At 44.0% G+C, this 16,798-nt stretch overlaps 1 pseudogene; it reads left to right on the top strand.

Annotated features, from left to right (window-relative positions):
• The window catches only part of LOC112074044 (sorting nexin-13-like), a 35,641-nt pseudogene extending 22,641 nt beyond the window's left edge, over positions 1-13,000 (top strand).
• Positions 13,001-16,798: the final 3,798 nt, after the last annotated feature.

Genomic DNA, 16,798 nt, shown 5'->3' with positions numbered 1-16,798 from the left:
AGAAAGATTGTCGTTTTTTTTGTGGCGGTGGTCGAGGGAATTCTTATTATGTGAATATCGACTGGGACTATGGCTGGAAGTCGATGGGATACCCATAGACTTCCAGCCATTGAGCTAATTTCTTTCAAAATGCACACAGAGACATAAAATGGTATCCATGAGTTCATCTGACTCTGGGGAAGTAAGGGCCTCATTGGAAAATCCTGAGTTATCACTTTAAACACACAATTTTCTCTCAATTGTATAATCTCTCTCTTCTCTCCAGGCGTCCCCAGGGTGCAGGTAGACGAGGCGTCTGTTCTCAAACTGGGAGAGAAGCTACAGAAGGACAGTGACCCACGCCAGAGATATTTGACGACATCCGAGAAAGGGGTTTGTGTTTGAATAATCTATTTTTATCAGACTATCAACAGTAACAGCTACTGTAACCAGCATCTCTGAGATATTGGAGACTTTTGTACTTAATGTTTCATTGTCAATACAAATAAAGTATTACGTGTTCTGACTGTGTGTGTGTGGTGTGCCGTGTGTGTGTGCCGTGTGTCGTTGTAGTGCCGTGTGTGTGTTGCAGGTGTATGACATGATGCTTCGTGATGAGAGGTACTACCCGTCGTTCAGACAGAGTCCCCTCTACATCAGGATGTTAGCTGAACTGGACATGCTCAAAGAACCCTCTTATAGAGGATCAGATGACGGAGATGGAGGTAAGTACAGCTTCTGTCTCTGTCTAAAGAACCCTCTTATAGAGGATCAGATGACGGGATGGAGGTAGTACAGCTTCTGTTCTTGTCTAAAGAACCCTCTTATAGAGGATGAGTGACGGAGATGGAGGTAAGTACAGCTTCTGTCTCTGTCTACGCTGTTAGCATAGCTTAACCCTGGGGTGTTACAATCAATTCCTGGAGCGGAGTGTCTGTGGGTTTTCACTTCTCCCTTGTACTTGAATAATCAATTAAGGTCATTGATCAGTTAGGAGCTTCCCTCACCTGGTTGCCTAGGTCTTAATTGGACAAAAATATTTTAAAAAATGCACAGCCCCCCAGAAATTGAGTTTGACACATTCTCCATGACTGTGAAGAGTAAATGTTGTCCTATATCAACTCAATTCAAGGGGCTTTATTGACATGGGAAACATATGTTTACATTGCCAAAGCAAGTGAAATAGATAATAAACAGAAGTGAAAAAATAAATAAAAATGAACAGTAAACATTACACTCACAGAAGTCACAAAAGAATAAAGACATTTCAAATGTCATATTATGTCTATATACTGTCGTGGAAATTCTACACATGACACCTCTAAGTCAATCTTAATTAATCATTCTTTATTATCAGCTCGCTTGAGAGGTTCTAACCAACTCAATGCACCAAGTACATCAGGGCTCTACCGGAGCAGTCCCGTTAGATATCTTTATACTGGTTACAGACACATTAGCATAGCTTCCTTTATTTTTTCTCCCTCTTCCTCTTCAGAATCGTTCAACGGTTCTCAACAGGAAGCATTAATCTGGTAAGTCCTCGTCAGCCCCTGAGACACCAGTTGTCATTCACTACAGCCAGTCATAGTGCTGTTACAACAGGTTTTACTGGTATACAGCTGATGTTAACTACCCTGCTGTAGAGTTGTTAACATTTAACACCAGTTAAGAAATGGTTGACTTTTACTGCAGAGGTCACAGTAGCAGGCAGTATCGCTGCACTTGATTGGCTGTTAGTACAGGGATTAACAGTATCACAGGTGTTGATTGGATGTTAGTCTAAAGATTGGCAGTATCTCTGGTTCTGACTGGTTGTTTCTCTCTCTGTTTACAGTCTCTGGATGACCTGTCGAACTCCTGCCATGATGACAATATACAGCTACACGCCTTCATCTCTGATACAGGTGGACACACACACACACGCACGAACGCACGCACGCACACACACACACACACACGTGATATGTCTCCAGTCAGATGAGTGTATTGTCTGTGGTGTAGTGTATTTATTGTAAACTAGTGTGTTTACGAAAGTAAACCAGCTATCCATGTCCTCTCCACTGCATGTGTGACTACTGGCCACTAATGTGGTTTCATTCAGAGATGTGTGTGTACGACTGTAGTAGCCTTAAAACCGTTCCCCTGTCAAAATGCCATGCCGCTGTAAGGAGCCTGGAGGTGGCTTTGTCTCTTACACTACAAGAGGACAGTCAGTGAGTTCTCCATGACTGTGAAGAGTAAATGTTGTCCTATTTCAATTCAAGGGGCTTTATTTACATGGGAAACATATGTTTACATTGCCAAAGCAAGTGAAATAGATAATAAACAGAAGTGAAAAAAACTATAAAAAATGAACAGTAAACATTTCACTCACAAAAGAATAAAGACATTTCCAATGTCATATTATGTCTATATACTGTCGTGGAAATTCTACACATGAAACACTCGAAGTCAATCTTAAATTAATCATTCTTTATTATCAGCTCGCTTGAGAGGTTCTAACCAACTCAATGCACCAAGTACATCAGGAGCTCTACCGGGGCAGTCCCGTTAGATATCTTATATACTGGTTACAGACACATTACGTAGTCATGGTTCATAGGGTTGGTTCCGGCATGTGTCTGGCACCGTCTCCTGTCTTAACTTATAGAACATATTCTGGGCGTTCTTGCAGATGGTCCTATGGAGGATTTAATGCCCCCCCCATATCTTTACCAAGCACAGGCAGGAACCAAGGATTATTTATGATACTAAGACAAGATGAACATTTTCAAGGCTGTCTCTTCACAAGATAATATTTTCCACCACAATACAGTGTTGTAACGATGTGCAACTAGTTCAAGTAAAAAAGGGAAAATAAATAAACATAAATATGGGTTGTATTTACAGTGGTATTTGTTCTTCACTGGTTGCCCTTTTCTTGTGGCATCAGGTCACAAATCTTGCTGCTGTGATTGCAAACTGTGGAATTTCACACAATAGATATAGGAGTTTATCAAAATTGTGTTTGTTTTCGAATCTTTGTGTGTGTGTAATCTGAGGGAAATGTGTGTCTCTATGGTCATACATTGGGCAGGAGGTTAGGAAGTGCAGCTCAGTTTCCACCTCATTTTGTGGGCGGTGTGTACATAGCCTGTCTTCTCTTGAGAGCCATGTCTGCCTACGGCGGCCTTTCTCAATAGCAAGGCTATGCTCACTGAGTCTGTACATATTCAAAGCTTTCCTTAAGTTTGGGTCAGTCACAGTGGTCAGGTATTCTGTACTCTGTACTCTCAGTTTAGGCCCAAATAGAATTCTAGTTTGCTATCTTTTTTTGTAAATTCTTTCCAATGTGTCAAGTAATTATCTTTTTGTTGTCTCATGATTTGGTTGGGTCTAATTGTGTTGCTGTCCTGGGGCTCTGTGGGGTGTGTTTGTGTTTGTGAACAGAGCCCCAGGTCCAGCTTGCTTAGGGGGCTCTTCTCCAGGTTCATCTCTCTGTAGGTGATGGAAGGTTTTGGAATCACTTCCTTTTAGGTGGTAGAATTTAACGGCTCTTTTCTGGATTTTGATCATTAGCGGGTATTGCCCTAATTCTGCTCTGCATGCATTATTTGGTGTTTTACGTTGTACACAGAAGATATTTTTGCAGAATTCTACATAGTCTCTCAATTTGGTGTTTGTCCCATTTTGTGAATTCTTGTTTGGTATCTTTAACTCTGCTTCCTTTCTTTTTTCTCCCTCTCTTCCTCTTCAGAATCGTTCAACGGTTCTCCAACAGGAAGCATTAATCTGGTAAATCCTCGTCAGCCCCTGAGACACCAGTTGTCATTCACCTAACAGCCAGTCATAGTGCTGTTACAACAGGTTTTACTGCTATACAGCTGATGTTAACTACCCTGCTGTAGAGTTGTTAACATTTAACACCAGTTAAGAAATGGTTGACTTTAACTGCAGGGTCACAGTAGCAGGCAGTATCGCTGCACTTGATTGGCTGTTAGTACAGGGATTAACAGTATCCACAGGTGTTGATTGGATGTTAGTCCAAAGATTGGTAGTATCTTGGTTCTGACTGGTTGTTTCTCTCCTCTGTTTACAGTCTCTGGATGACCTGTCGAACTCTGCCTGCATGATGACAATATACAGCTACACGCCTTCATCTCTGATACAGGTGGACACACACACACGCACGAGCACGCCCGCACACACACACACACCACACACCCACGTGATATAGTCTCCAGTCAGATGAGTGTATTGTCTGTGGTGAGTGTAATTTATTGTAAACTAGTGTGTTACTGAAAGTAAACCAGCTATCCATGCCCTCTCACTTGCATGTGTAACTACTGGCCACTAATGTGGTTTCATTCAGAGATGTGTGTGTACGACTGTAGTAGCCTTAAAACCGTTCCCCTGTCAAAATGCCATGCCGCTGTAAGGAGCCTGGAGGTGGCTTTGTCTACTTACACTACAAGAGGACAGTCAGTGAGTTCTGTTATCAATATTCAACAGTATCAGGGATGATAAAATGTCCAGAATGTTTTGAAATTTGATTAATTGATTTGATTGATTGGGCTGGGCAGGGGAGGCAATTGTTTAGATTTTACAGTGATGTGACAGTACATTTTTTTTTTAGGGCCAGAACTGTTGTCAGCCTTTTGACCTACTAACACCGCCCCCTGACTAGCCCCTCCTGCCCTCTGCATCGCCCTTCCAGATCTGACTTAATCTCCTCACGTTAACCATCAGCTTGTATCGCTTATCTCACCATCTCATGTTGCTGTTACTTTTCTTTTCACACAATCACTATTACATCACCTTCACCATGTCACTATTCCATCACCTTCACCATGTCAGTGTTCATCACCATGTCAGTGTTCCATCACATGTCAGTGTTCCATCACCATGTCAGTGTTCCATCACCATGTCAGTGTTCCATCACCATGTCAGTGTTCATACCAATGTCAGTGTTCCATCACCAGTCAGTGTTCCATACTCATTCTTTATGCCATCACCTTCACCATGTCTTTATGCCATCACCTTTACCATGTCAGTGTTCCATCACCATGTCAGTGTTCATCACATGTCAGTGTTCCATCACCATGTCAGTGTTCCATCACCATGTCTTTATGCCATCACCTTTACCATGTCTTTATGCCATCACCTTCCATGTCTTTATGCATCACCTTCACATGTCTTTTGCCATCACCTTCACCATGTCTTTATTCCATCGCCTTGTCTTTATTCCATCACCTTTACCAAGTCTTCTGTTTTCCTTTTGCCTTCCTTTCACTTTTCTTGTTTTTTTCCTTCCTCTGTCCTACTACCGCCACGGCACCCTCTGTGTCACTACCCACGGCACCCCTCTGTGTCACTATCACACGGCACCCTCTGTCACTACCTACTACGGCACCCTCTGTGTCCACTACCCACGGCACCCTCTGTCTCACTACCCACGGCACCCTCTGTCTCACTACCCACGGCACCCTCTGTCTCACTACCCACGGCACCCTCTGTCTGCATATGCCCCATCCTATGTACTATCACCCCTCCCTCCCTCTCCCCCATCTCTTCACCCCTCCTGGGCTCTGTATATCAGTATCTGATGCCTGTCTTCCCGGGGCTGGGTTGGGGCTGCTGGGTGCTACAGGGGTGTGTAACGACCACGGCAAGACCTACGCCCTCTACGCCATCACTGTGTTGCGCCGTAACCACGACGGCAGCGAAGACTCCTGGAAGACCTACCGACGCTACTCTGACTTCCACGACTTCCACATGAGGATCACGGAGCAGGTCAAGGTAAATATGAGTGTGTTGGTGTGTGTGTGTGTGCCTATAGAAAAGGGCTTCTGACTACTAAGGTGTGTACATAGATATGGAAAGATGGCATGGCTATGGCACCTCCTGTGCCAGCATGGGCAGCGCCATTGAGGGCGATCTCCATTTTAAAGTAGTCCATTTATTCTTCTGATTTTATAAGTTCAGTTTGTAAACTGAAAAGGTGGCTACTGCCACCTGCTGTGCTGGAGGGTGTATAGTCTGAACCGGTATAAAGCCAAAGCTGGGGATATACTYCCACCTACTGTGCTGGAGGGTGTATAGTCTGAACCGGTATAAAGCCAAAGCTGGGGATATACTGCCACCTACTGTGCTGGAGGGTGTATAGTCTGAACCAGTATAAAGCCAAGGCTGGGGATATACTGCCACCTGCAGTAATGAAATGTTTGCTCACAAGTACAACTCATTGACTGATCCCTCCTGATGACCTGGATGGAATGATGTGAACCTTCCTTAACCCATAGGAAGTCCCACCCAGTTGACTACTTCCAAAATGGTGGAATCCTCAATGGCGCTGCCCCATGCTAAAACAGACTTTTGTCCAAATGCAGCCTCCATCGATCCTCTATGGGTGTGTTGTACCTCCATTTCGGGAACCTGTGTGTGTTGTGTTCCAGTTTGAGAATTTGACGTCYATCCTGAAGCTCCCGGGGAAGAAGACATTTAACAACATGGACAGAGACTTCCTGGAGAGGAGYAAAAAAGACCTGAACTCGTACCTACAGGTAAGAGTGTGTTGAAGGACTGTGTCATGCCTTAAGTACACCCGTTTACTTGGCTATAACCATTCCTCTGTTGTCTGCGTGATAGCTGCTGCTGAATCCAGAGATGGTGAAGGCCTGTCCTACTCTGGTTCACTACGTCTACGACTTCCTGGAGAATAAACAGTACAGCAAGGGGAAGGGAGATTTCGCACGCAAGTTCATACACACCACAGAGACACACGCACAGAGAGAGAGACACACACACACACACACACACACACACCCACAGAGACACCCACAGAGACACCCAGAGCACCCCACAGAGACACCACAGAGACACCACAGAAGACACCCACAGAAGACACCCCACAGAGACACCCACAGAGACACCCACAGAGACACCACAGAGAACCCACAGAGAACACCCACAGAGACACCCAACAGAGACACCACAGAGACACCCCACAGAGACACCCACAGAGACACCGGCACAAGAGACACCCACAGAGACACCCACAGAGACACCCACACACACAGACACACACACACAGAGACACACACACACAGAGACACACACACACAGAGACACACACACACAGAGACACACAGACACACACAGAGAGACAGACACTCACCTTGCCCAACTGCAGATAGTCCAGTTGCTTATCTACGGTATCTCACTACACAAACTCACCTGTCTAGTGTGTGTGTCCTCAGATGGATACGTTTGTGAACCCACTGCGTAGCTCGATGCGTAACGTGTCCAACGCTGTGAAGGGCCTGCCAGACAGTCTGGCTGGAGGGATGAACAAGGCTGCTGACAACATGGGACGCATGTCTGAGAAACTGGGACAGGACATCAAACAGTCCATGTTCAAGGTAAGGACCCTAACTGCAACTTTAGTACAACCATAGTCTAACTTTAGTACAACCATAACCCAGCCAACATGGGATTAGTGCTGTTGCGGTGACCGTATTACCGCCACACCGGCGGTCACGAGTCATGAAGGCAGTCAAATGTCACGTGACCGTTTAGTCACGGTAACTAGGCTTCTCCGAGCTCTGATGCTGCTGATGGTCATTAGTAGCCTACTGAACTTGTTWACTGCCTGGTACTCAGCACTCTATTGTCCCTCTAATCACTCTGACATCAATGCAAATGGAATGGGAAATCTAATCAAACACTTCATGTTGCGCAACATTTCTATAGGCTATGCTATTGTGTGAGAAAACAGTGATGGCCTCTATTAAAAAGAGGAGGATGCCATCGGCTTTCTATAGGCTAGGCRTGCTATATTTATTTCTCAACTTTCCTAATYTTAAGCACATTGCTTATCTTTACAACAGGAGTGTAGCCTACCTGACTGGCATGAAAATGAATCACGGAAAAAGCGRWKTCCATCCGCTATTTAAGTGCAWAGATGACATGTATTTCATATTATCACTTGTGAATGATACRCAGCATTACTTTTTTCGAATCATAGTCGCKCACCTCATGTAGCCTAGCCCATTGGCCTATATGTTTTAATAAGGTTAGTATCACACCTCATGTAGCCTAGCCCATTGGCCTATATTTTTTGTTAAGGTTTGTATCACAACTAAAGTGGCCAAAAATATAAGCAGCGTTTGGGGAAGATTATTTTCATCATAAAAATGCACCTTCATAATAAAAGCATTACATGCTAGATCGCATTTGCGTTCACTTTTGATAATGGTGTTTTCCTGCTAATGGAAAGTAAGCACTTATATCCTACTGCCGTGTGCGCACTGCTGCGCTTATAATGTGAAGAAGTAGCCTAATAGTTGATCAGCATTTTAAGCTAAACATTCTGATCTGTTGTGTCAGCCACATTGTGTAAAGCATGTTTTTGTTGATGCGTAGTGGTTGTATTAATTTGGGATCTATTGCATCCCACAACTGTCCCAAACTATGTTTGGAATATTTATTTTTTGCACAGAATAGAACAGGTKAACTTTTGTACTATGAGGGATAGTAGATTGACGTAGGCTGGTGKTTTTGCTGTTCGTTAGGCCTACTCATCTGGTTGGCTGAAGAAAAGTATATGTGGACAGTTCTTCCAATATCTTCAATATGCACCTCGGAATTGGATAAGGACGCGCGCAGTTGCGTCCCCGTTGTCCATCTTCACTTGTAGCCTGTGAGAAAGATCACGTGGTAGAGAACACGCAGCACTTAGTGAGAAGMGTACAACAGACATGGATRTTTTTTTAGGGTGCATTACGGCCACAAATTGTGAATGAGAGACTGATGTAGTGTGTACAGCCTGTACAAAAAAAAACAAAGCAGAGCTCATGCCTTTCAAGCAACTTTTTTCNATTGACGTAGGCTGGTGCTTTTGCTGTTCGTTAGGCCTACTCATCTGGTTGGCTGAAGAAAAGTATATGTGGACAGTTCTTCCAATATCTTCAATATGCACCTCGGAATTGGATAAGGACGCGCGCAGTTGCGTCCCCGTTGTCCATCTTCACTTGTAGCCTGTGAGAAAGATCACGTGGTAGAGAACACGCAGCACTTAGTGAGAAGTGTACAACAGACATGGATTTTTTTTTAGGGTGCATTACGGCCACAAATTGTGAATGAGAGACTGATGTAGTGTGTACAGCCTGTACAAAAAAAAACAAAGCAGAGCTCATGCCTTTCAAGCAACTTTTTTCAAATCGTCATTAGAGTCGCATCATGCAGCCTTAAAATGTATTAAAAAAAATTAACTTATAGCCCAACGTTTGTAGAACAACTAAAGTTGAGATTGTATGATTACACCTAGATGACCCGCTATATGGAAGAGAAGGAACGGGACACATCTGCTGACCCCTTGTCATGGTGAAGGGATTTTTTTATTCAACTAGGCAAGTCAGTTAAGAACAAATTCTTATTTACAATGACAGCCTAGGAACAGTGGGTTTAACTGCCTTGTTCAGGGGCAGAATGACAGATTTTTACCTTGTCAGCTCGGAGATTCGATCTAGCAACTTTTCGGTTACTGGCCCAACGCTCTAACCACTAGGCTACCTGCCGCACCTCTCGTTTTCCTTTATTGGCTCTGCTTGCTAAAAAGTAGATGTGCATTTGCGCTAGCAGCCCTGCGTCAGAGAGGGTGTTCAGCACGCCAGGGAACATAGTTACCTCTCTCCGGTCTTCACTGAAGGCCGACAAAGTAAACATGCTGGTGTTTCTGAATCGGAATCTCATAGCATAACTGTGGCGAGTGCTATAGCCTATGATAGTGGACTGAAACAGTAGACGTAATAGGCAACAGGTAGTTTTATTATTTTCCGTTGTGCTTTATTTATTTWATTTACATAATTAGAAATGTCTTATTTTATTCCTTTTTTGRTTTTGCTTTACATGTATTAKTATTTCAGTMWTTTTATCCATTWTTTTTTTTTTTTACATTTAACTTTATAACCAAACCCCCCTTTTTAAACTAAAAAAGAGAATATGAAAAGTCATATATGAAAGCCTAKGTAGCCTACAGGCACCATTTGTCACAATGCTGATATCACCAGTAAAAATGGTTAAMAAAAGACCATTTAACAAAATGGTGTGTATGCTAACTCTTTAACAGCTTAATCATTATATAATGGTGACGGTGGTGGTTAGCCTGCCCAGCTGATAATTGGCCATTTTAAATTAAATCTAATTTTACACATTTTCTAATTTTACACTGGTGGTGTATGCCTTTGTTCCAAGTTTATTTTTTACATCACTGTAGTGGAATCATGCAGCCCATATATGTTTTGATTTCATAAGACTTTCTAAGGTTTGTATCATTCACAACTAAAGTTGCCAAATAACTCAAAATCAAGCATATAACCTGTTTCAAATGATCACTTTTTTAACACAGAATAACCGCTCCATGTGCGCACTAGCTCAGGAAAATATCCTTTCTATTTTATTCAGCGAAGTTCAATTATATTCTTACTATAAAATCATATAAAATAATGACACTTCTTCATATTATAATGCTTCATAGGGAAAGACCTACCTAAAATAAATAATGGATTTATTGTGATGGTGTACAGGCAATTTAAATGGATTTATTACACTTTACAATGTAGATGTTTCAAAGGCATATGTGTGGAACCCCTTTATGTTAATAAATGGTCAATTCCCAGGAGTCCGACCAGTTATTTGCTTGACAATCACCGGCTGACCAAATTTCCTGACCGCGACAGACCTACATGGGATATCTGAAAGATTGGGACAGAAAGATTGGGACAGACAGAGTTGGGACATTGAAGATTCTGACTGAAATTGGTGGAATTTATTGTAAATTTATGTAAAAATAGTATCACGACCTTTAATAACAATGCACTGTTTTACTATATTTATGTTTACATACCTCTACATTACTCATCTCATATGTAATATACTGTACTCTATACGTCTATCGCATTTGCCTATGCCGTTCTGTACCATCACTCATTCATATTTCTTTATGTACATATTCTTTTATCCCTTACACTTGTGTGTATAAGGTAGAGTAGTTGTGGAATTGTTAGGTTAGATTTACTCGTTGGTTTTACTGCATTGTCGGAACTAGAAGCACAAGCATTTCCGCTACACTGCCATTAACATTCTGCTAACCATGTGTGATATGTGACAAATAAAATGTGATTTAATTTGACTATACTCTTGACTCTCCAGCTAGGGCTGTGTTGATTAGATTTTTCCATAACATTTGCATTGATGTCAGATGATTAGAGGAACAATAGAGTGCGAGTACCAGGCAGTTAACAAGTTCAGTAGGCTACTAATGACCATCAGCGCATCAGAGCTTCGGAGAAGCCTAGTTCCGTGACTAAAACGGTCACGTGACATTTGACTGCCGTCATGACTGTCGTACCGCCGGTGTGGCGGTAATACGGTCACCTGTAACAACCCTAGTGTGGCCCATGTTAATTCCTGAGCGATGTGGACACAGAGGAACTTGAAGCTCCCAACCCACCCGCTATCACCCCGTTGTGGGGGGGGGGGGGGGATTCTTTCTGCAACAGCCCCAACTCTCAACCATACTGACTATACTCTTAACACTCCAACCATACTCTAAACATACTCTGACCATAATTTTAACCATTCACTCTAACAATACTTACATTAATTTAACCATACTCTAACATATCTCTGACCATAATTTAACCATCGCTCTATACATTACTCTGGACCATAATTTATACCATACTCTATACAATACTCTGACCAATAATTTAACCACCATTTAACTCTGTAATGTCTGGTGTCAGTGCCTCCCACTGCTCCCCCAGTCTGACTTCTGACGCCAGAGCTACTGCCGAGTCTCGGCCCAGCTGGCACGACAACGTGAGTGACACCCCCCCCCCCCCCCCCCCACCCCCCCCCCCCCCCCCCCCCCCCCCCCCCCCCCCCCCCTCACACCACAAGGGATCCAACCAGGTTAGTCGGGCCTCTCTGCTCTGAAACGTCTTAAATAAGTGAAAGCATTATAGATGTTGGTGTAACGTCACTTGTTGGCCAATCGTGTGTGTGTTCCAGGTGGAATGATATATACATCCCCCTTGCGTGTGATGCTGCTGCTGAGGATAGGTGTTGAACCTGAAGTGAGAGGAACCAGTGGTTCCGCAGGAAATCAAGAACCTTTCTGCACAACTCATCAGAGCCATCATACGGAGACATACAACAGGTACCACCACACCACCACCACAACACACACATCACAAACTCACTTCAGCTGCCACATTGACGGGATCTGACTATTGTCTGCCTCTGGTCTGCATGCAGGAAGCACGGTTGGATCATGTGACTTCATGACAGCTCCAGAACAGGTGAGCTCGACTACGTCAAGAATTCCGGTAACACCATTCCAACAGTTTCACACATCGATTCTGTACTTTACCACACCACTACATTGCACACACCACTCACTCACACAGACCAGTCAGACGCTGCGTTGGAATGAGTTAGAAAATCCGTTTCATCAGTACTCCTGTGGTTCCGCTAACTGGTCATGGATCTTGGTACTGAGCCGCAACGGAATCTGGGAGTCTCAAGCCACGCAGGGACAGAACATCCGCATGAAGGGACGAGGGTTGCGCCAAGACCACCTTATTAGGGTAATCATGCCAGGTTAACTTATACACACTTACACCACACCACACACACACACACACACACACACACAGCACACAACATGCACAGGAGTAAATCACAACACAGACTGACAGACTTTGTTCAGTATTAATCAGCCATTTGTCCTCCTCTTCCAGATGAGATGAAGCACATCATCGGGGCGGATACGACTCGTAAGGGAATCCTGCGTGTGTTTGACATGTTCCAACACGGACCAATGAATCGTCGGCTGGTCTACGTGCTGCTAGAAGGTTTCCTGGAGACCATGTTCCCTCAGTACAAGTTCCCAGAGCTGTTTGTCAAACTGCACTCCCGTTCGCCGCGCACAGCCAGATACACACAGAAAGTCAAGAGCACCTTCCTGAAGAGGTGACAGGAGACTGGGACTGGGCAGGGTACCAGGTGACACACGGCGAGGGAGGAGAGTTGTGGGGAGGGGTGTGTGTGTGTGTGTGCTGTTGAGAAGAGGTTAACGCGCGTGTGTGTGTTCTGCCCTCTCTAGAAGGGATTGTTGGGACCATCCTAGTTGTTAACTCTGCCCTGCTCTCCACTTCCCCTACGTGCCTCACAAACACACTCCTGTAGCACGAACAAACTGATTTGGGTTTTATTTTTTGTTTTATGCTAACTGTTTTATAGTAGATGTGTTGTCAGACTGGGAGAGCTGRTCTGATATGCCCAGCAGGTGAGCTCACTTCCTGATGCCAGGCCACGTATACAGAAATACATGTACCGGTATAGAAATAGWTTGATAGGGGAGGGGGGAATATGGCATAGAGGATGCCATGGGTAGTGAGACATGAAAGCGAGAAGGGAAGTGTCAACCACATCCAGTTCTGCAAGGCGTTTGTTTGTCACTTTTTGTCAATGTGACATCATCGTCCTGTCATAAGGACACGAGGAGGCTGAGTTTGATCTAAAGTCCACTCCCCCTTTTTAATGCGCCTGTCAGTAGCCATGACAACCACAGCTCTAACTGTTTGTTTGTTTGTTGACGGGGATGATGGACAGCTCTACTGTGCTTCATGTTAATCATGTGGAAAGCAGAATGAACAGCTCCCCTGCCGGTGAGGCCTGGGTAATGGCCTGGGTAATGGCCTGGGTAATGGCCTGGGTAACGGCCTGGGTAACGGCCTGGGTAACGGCCTGGGTAACGGCCTGGGTAACGGCCTGGGTAACGGCCCGGGTAACGGCCCGGGTAACGGCCCGGGTAACGGCCCGGGTAACGGCCCGGGTAACGGCCCGGGTAACGGCCCGGGTAACGGCCTGGGTAACGGCCCGTTCTAATGGACTGACACAGTCTAATAGTAATCCACTACATTTTGGAATGAGAATGAAATGACAGGGCAGACTGTGAATGTTGCTGTCTGTAGAAGCAACTGTCTGTCGAGTAGAATGTACTCGCTGGGCGTGTGTGTGTGTTTGAGAGTGTGTGTGTGTGTGTGTTTGAGTGTGTGTGCGTGGCAGTAAGATGCAGCCCTCCCCAGTCAGACACTGTGCCAGTGTGGGCCCATGCTATAGTATCATACCACTAAGTAACAAAGAGAAAACACACTGATATCCCTGCTTTATCACACTTTCATTCAGAGAGAATTTCATTTTGTGCAATATTTTTATTTGATCCATGAGTTTTTGAATAATTGTATAAAAATTGAAAAATTGTAGAAAAGGTGAAAGAGTTCCCCCCCCTTCCCAAAGAAATTCTAACCCAACATTCCGTTGTAAAAAAACAAAAWATCAACTTTTAATTGCAGACTCGTTTTATACGTATTTTTTTATTATTTTTTACTCCTGATGAATGTGGTTTCCATGCCGATGTGTCAGCAAGAGTGAAGAGTGATCTAGCCAGTCGAGCTAAAGCCTCTGGACGGGAAGCTATAGTTCATTGGTCTAGAGATATGGTGGAAGGACTTATTATGCATATGAACCTGTTGATTGGAGAGTGAACAGAAATGATTCACTGRTGTATGAACCAATGACAGGAGAGACTTTGGGTCATCTGTCCAATCAAATCGCAGGAAAGCCATGTTTCTGTAAAATCACTGCTAAGTAACGGAGTTATTTCATTCGCCGAACAGAGCTCCATTCCACTGCTGCCATTGGATGGAACTGTCCCTCYTCTGCTGTGATTGGCTGGCACTGAACAGCTCTAGACCTTGATTGGCAGTGTGAGGACATGAAATCTGAGCTGTGTGACTTTTAAAAGGAAGTGGATATTTGTCCGCGGACAGGAAAGGTGACAAGGGGAACCCCACAGGACGTCATCTTTAAAGCCTCCACTCTCTCCCATTCAGGATGGCTCGGCTATTGATGTCCACAGGGTTTACCCCACGTCAACATGGTCCTGCGTTGTATTAATCATTAAATGAACGGGGCACAGAATCTAACGGAGGAACACAATCTGAGACAACACAGCAAGCATCATGTACATTTGAATGAAGCGTTGCTATGAAAAGCCGGGATCTCCTAGTACATTATGAATCTATGATAATGAACCGTGTGCATATCTGTGTACAYTACGTGTCTATAGTGTGCCTAAATGTTCCGTCAACTCTATTTTCATATTTTTCTTTAACAAAAGATGAGGATCAAAAAGAATGTCATGGTCATTTTAGACTGAAGAGAACTCTAAAGACTCTGGAGCCAGAGAACTCTAAAAGACTCTGGAGCCAGAGAACTCTAAAAGACTAGAAGCTGGGGTGGTCAACCCTCCTCCTAGAGAATTTTTTTCTCCAACCCTGCTCTATTCTAACACACCCAATTTAACCAATCAAGGTGTTGAGGAGGAGCAGCTGTTTAGCAGGACCAGGTGTGTTAGAGCAGGGCTGGAGCAGAATCCTGCTCAGGATGGGTAGCTCTCCAGGAGAACAGTTGGGAGACTCCTGTTCTGGGGTGTTTTTTTGCATCATGCTTATCAAACTATTCCTTTGGAAACGCTGAACTCAGATCAGTATAACACTAATAATAAAATGGTAACTGACCACTGTGTGGCATGTTGTTCTTCAGTGATCTCTCTTTCTCCACAGTGCCCTGGTTCTTCACACTCTCTATTCATTTTCAATTSAAGGGGCTTTATTGACATGGGAAACATAAGTTAACATTGCCAAAGCAAGTGAAGTAGATAATAAACAATTAAAATGAACAGTAAACATTATACACACAAAAGTTCCAAAAGAATAAAGACATTTCAAATGTCGTATTTGACCCTTCCTCTGTCTTCCTCGCTCCCTCTTCATCTCCCTCTCTCTCCATTCACACACTCCAGTTAGTGTCAGCAGGAGCTTCTGTTAGCAGCTTAACATGGTTTAGGACAGGGTTCCCCAACTGGTGATTTTATTTGCCCTCCCCCAAGTTTTCTGAACAAAACATAAAAGTTATATGTTTTATTGTTGGACATAAAAGACTGTAAAAACACTAGCAAAACAGCTGCAAGTTATTTTAATTTTGGAAATCTGTTTCAAAGTATTCCCACGCGTAAAAGAGCAATACACTGTATGTGATCGAATACACACATAAGCAAGGTTTGACATGTTTTTAGTAAAATCTTTTTGGGCTTCTTGTGGTCAATTTGCAGTCTACAAATGTGCAATTATGTTCCGGCCCCCTGACCATCCGCGACTGAATCATCTAGTTGATGATCCCTGGCTTTGGAGATGTAGATTTATACCCACGTTCACTCTCCCACACCAACTCCTAATACCAGCCTAGCCATTAACTCTCCCACACCAACTCCTAATACCAGCCTAGCCATTATTAACACTCCCACACCAACTCCTAATTACCAGGCCTAGCCATTAAACTTCCCAGCACCAACTCCTAATACCAAGCCTAGCCATTAACACTCACACCAACTCCTAATACAGCCTAGCCATTTACACCCCATCACAACTCCTAATACCAGCCTAGCCATTACATCTCCCACACCAAACTCCTAATCCAGCCTAAGCCCATTAACCTCCCACAACCAAACTCTAAATACAGCTCTAGCCATTAACACTTCCCCACCCAACTCCTAATACCAGCCTAGCCATTAACTCTCCCACACCAACTCCTAATACCAGCCTAGCCCATTAACTCTCGCCCACACAACTTCCTAATAGCCAGCCTAGCCCTTTAACTACTCCCACAGCCAAACTCCCTAAATACCAGCCTAGCCTTAACACTCCACACC

The sequence above is a fragment of the Salvelinus sp. IW2-2015 genome, unplaced genomic scaffold, assembly GCF_002910315.2.
Source record: "Salvelinus sp. IW2-2015 unplaced genomic scaffold, ASM291031v2 Un_scaffold2472, whole genome shotgun sequence".
Classification (NCBI taxonomy): domain Eukaryota; kingdom Metazoa; phylum Chordata; class Actinopteri; order Salmoniformes; family Salmonidae; genus Salvelinus; species Salvelinus sp. IW2-2015.
The sequence above is the reverse complement of the archived record's forward strand: the minus strand, read 5'-3'. Positions and strand labels throughout refer to the sequence as shown.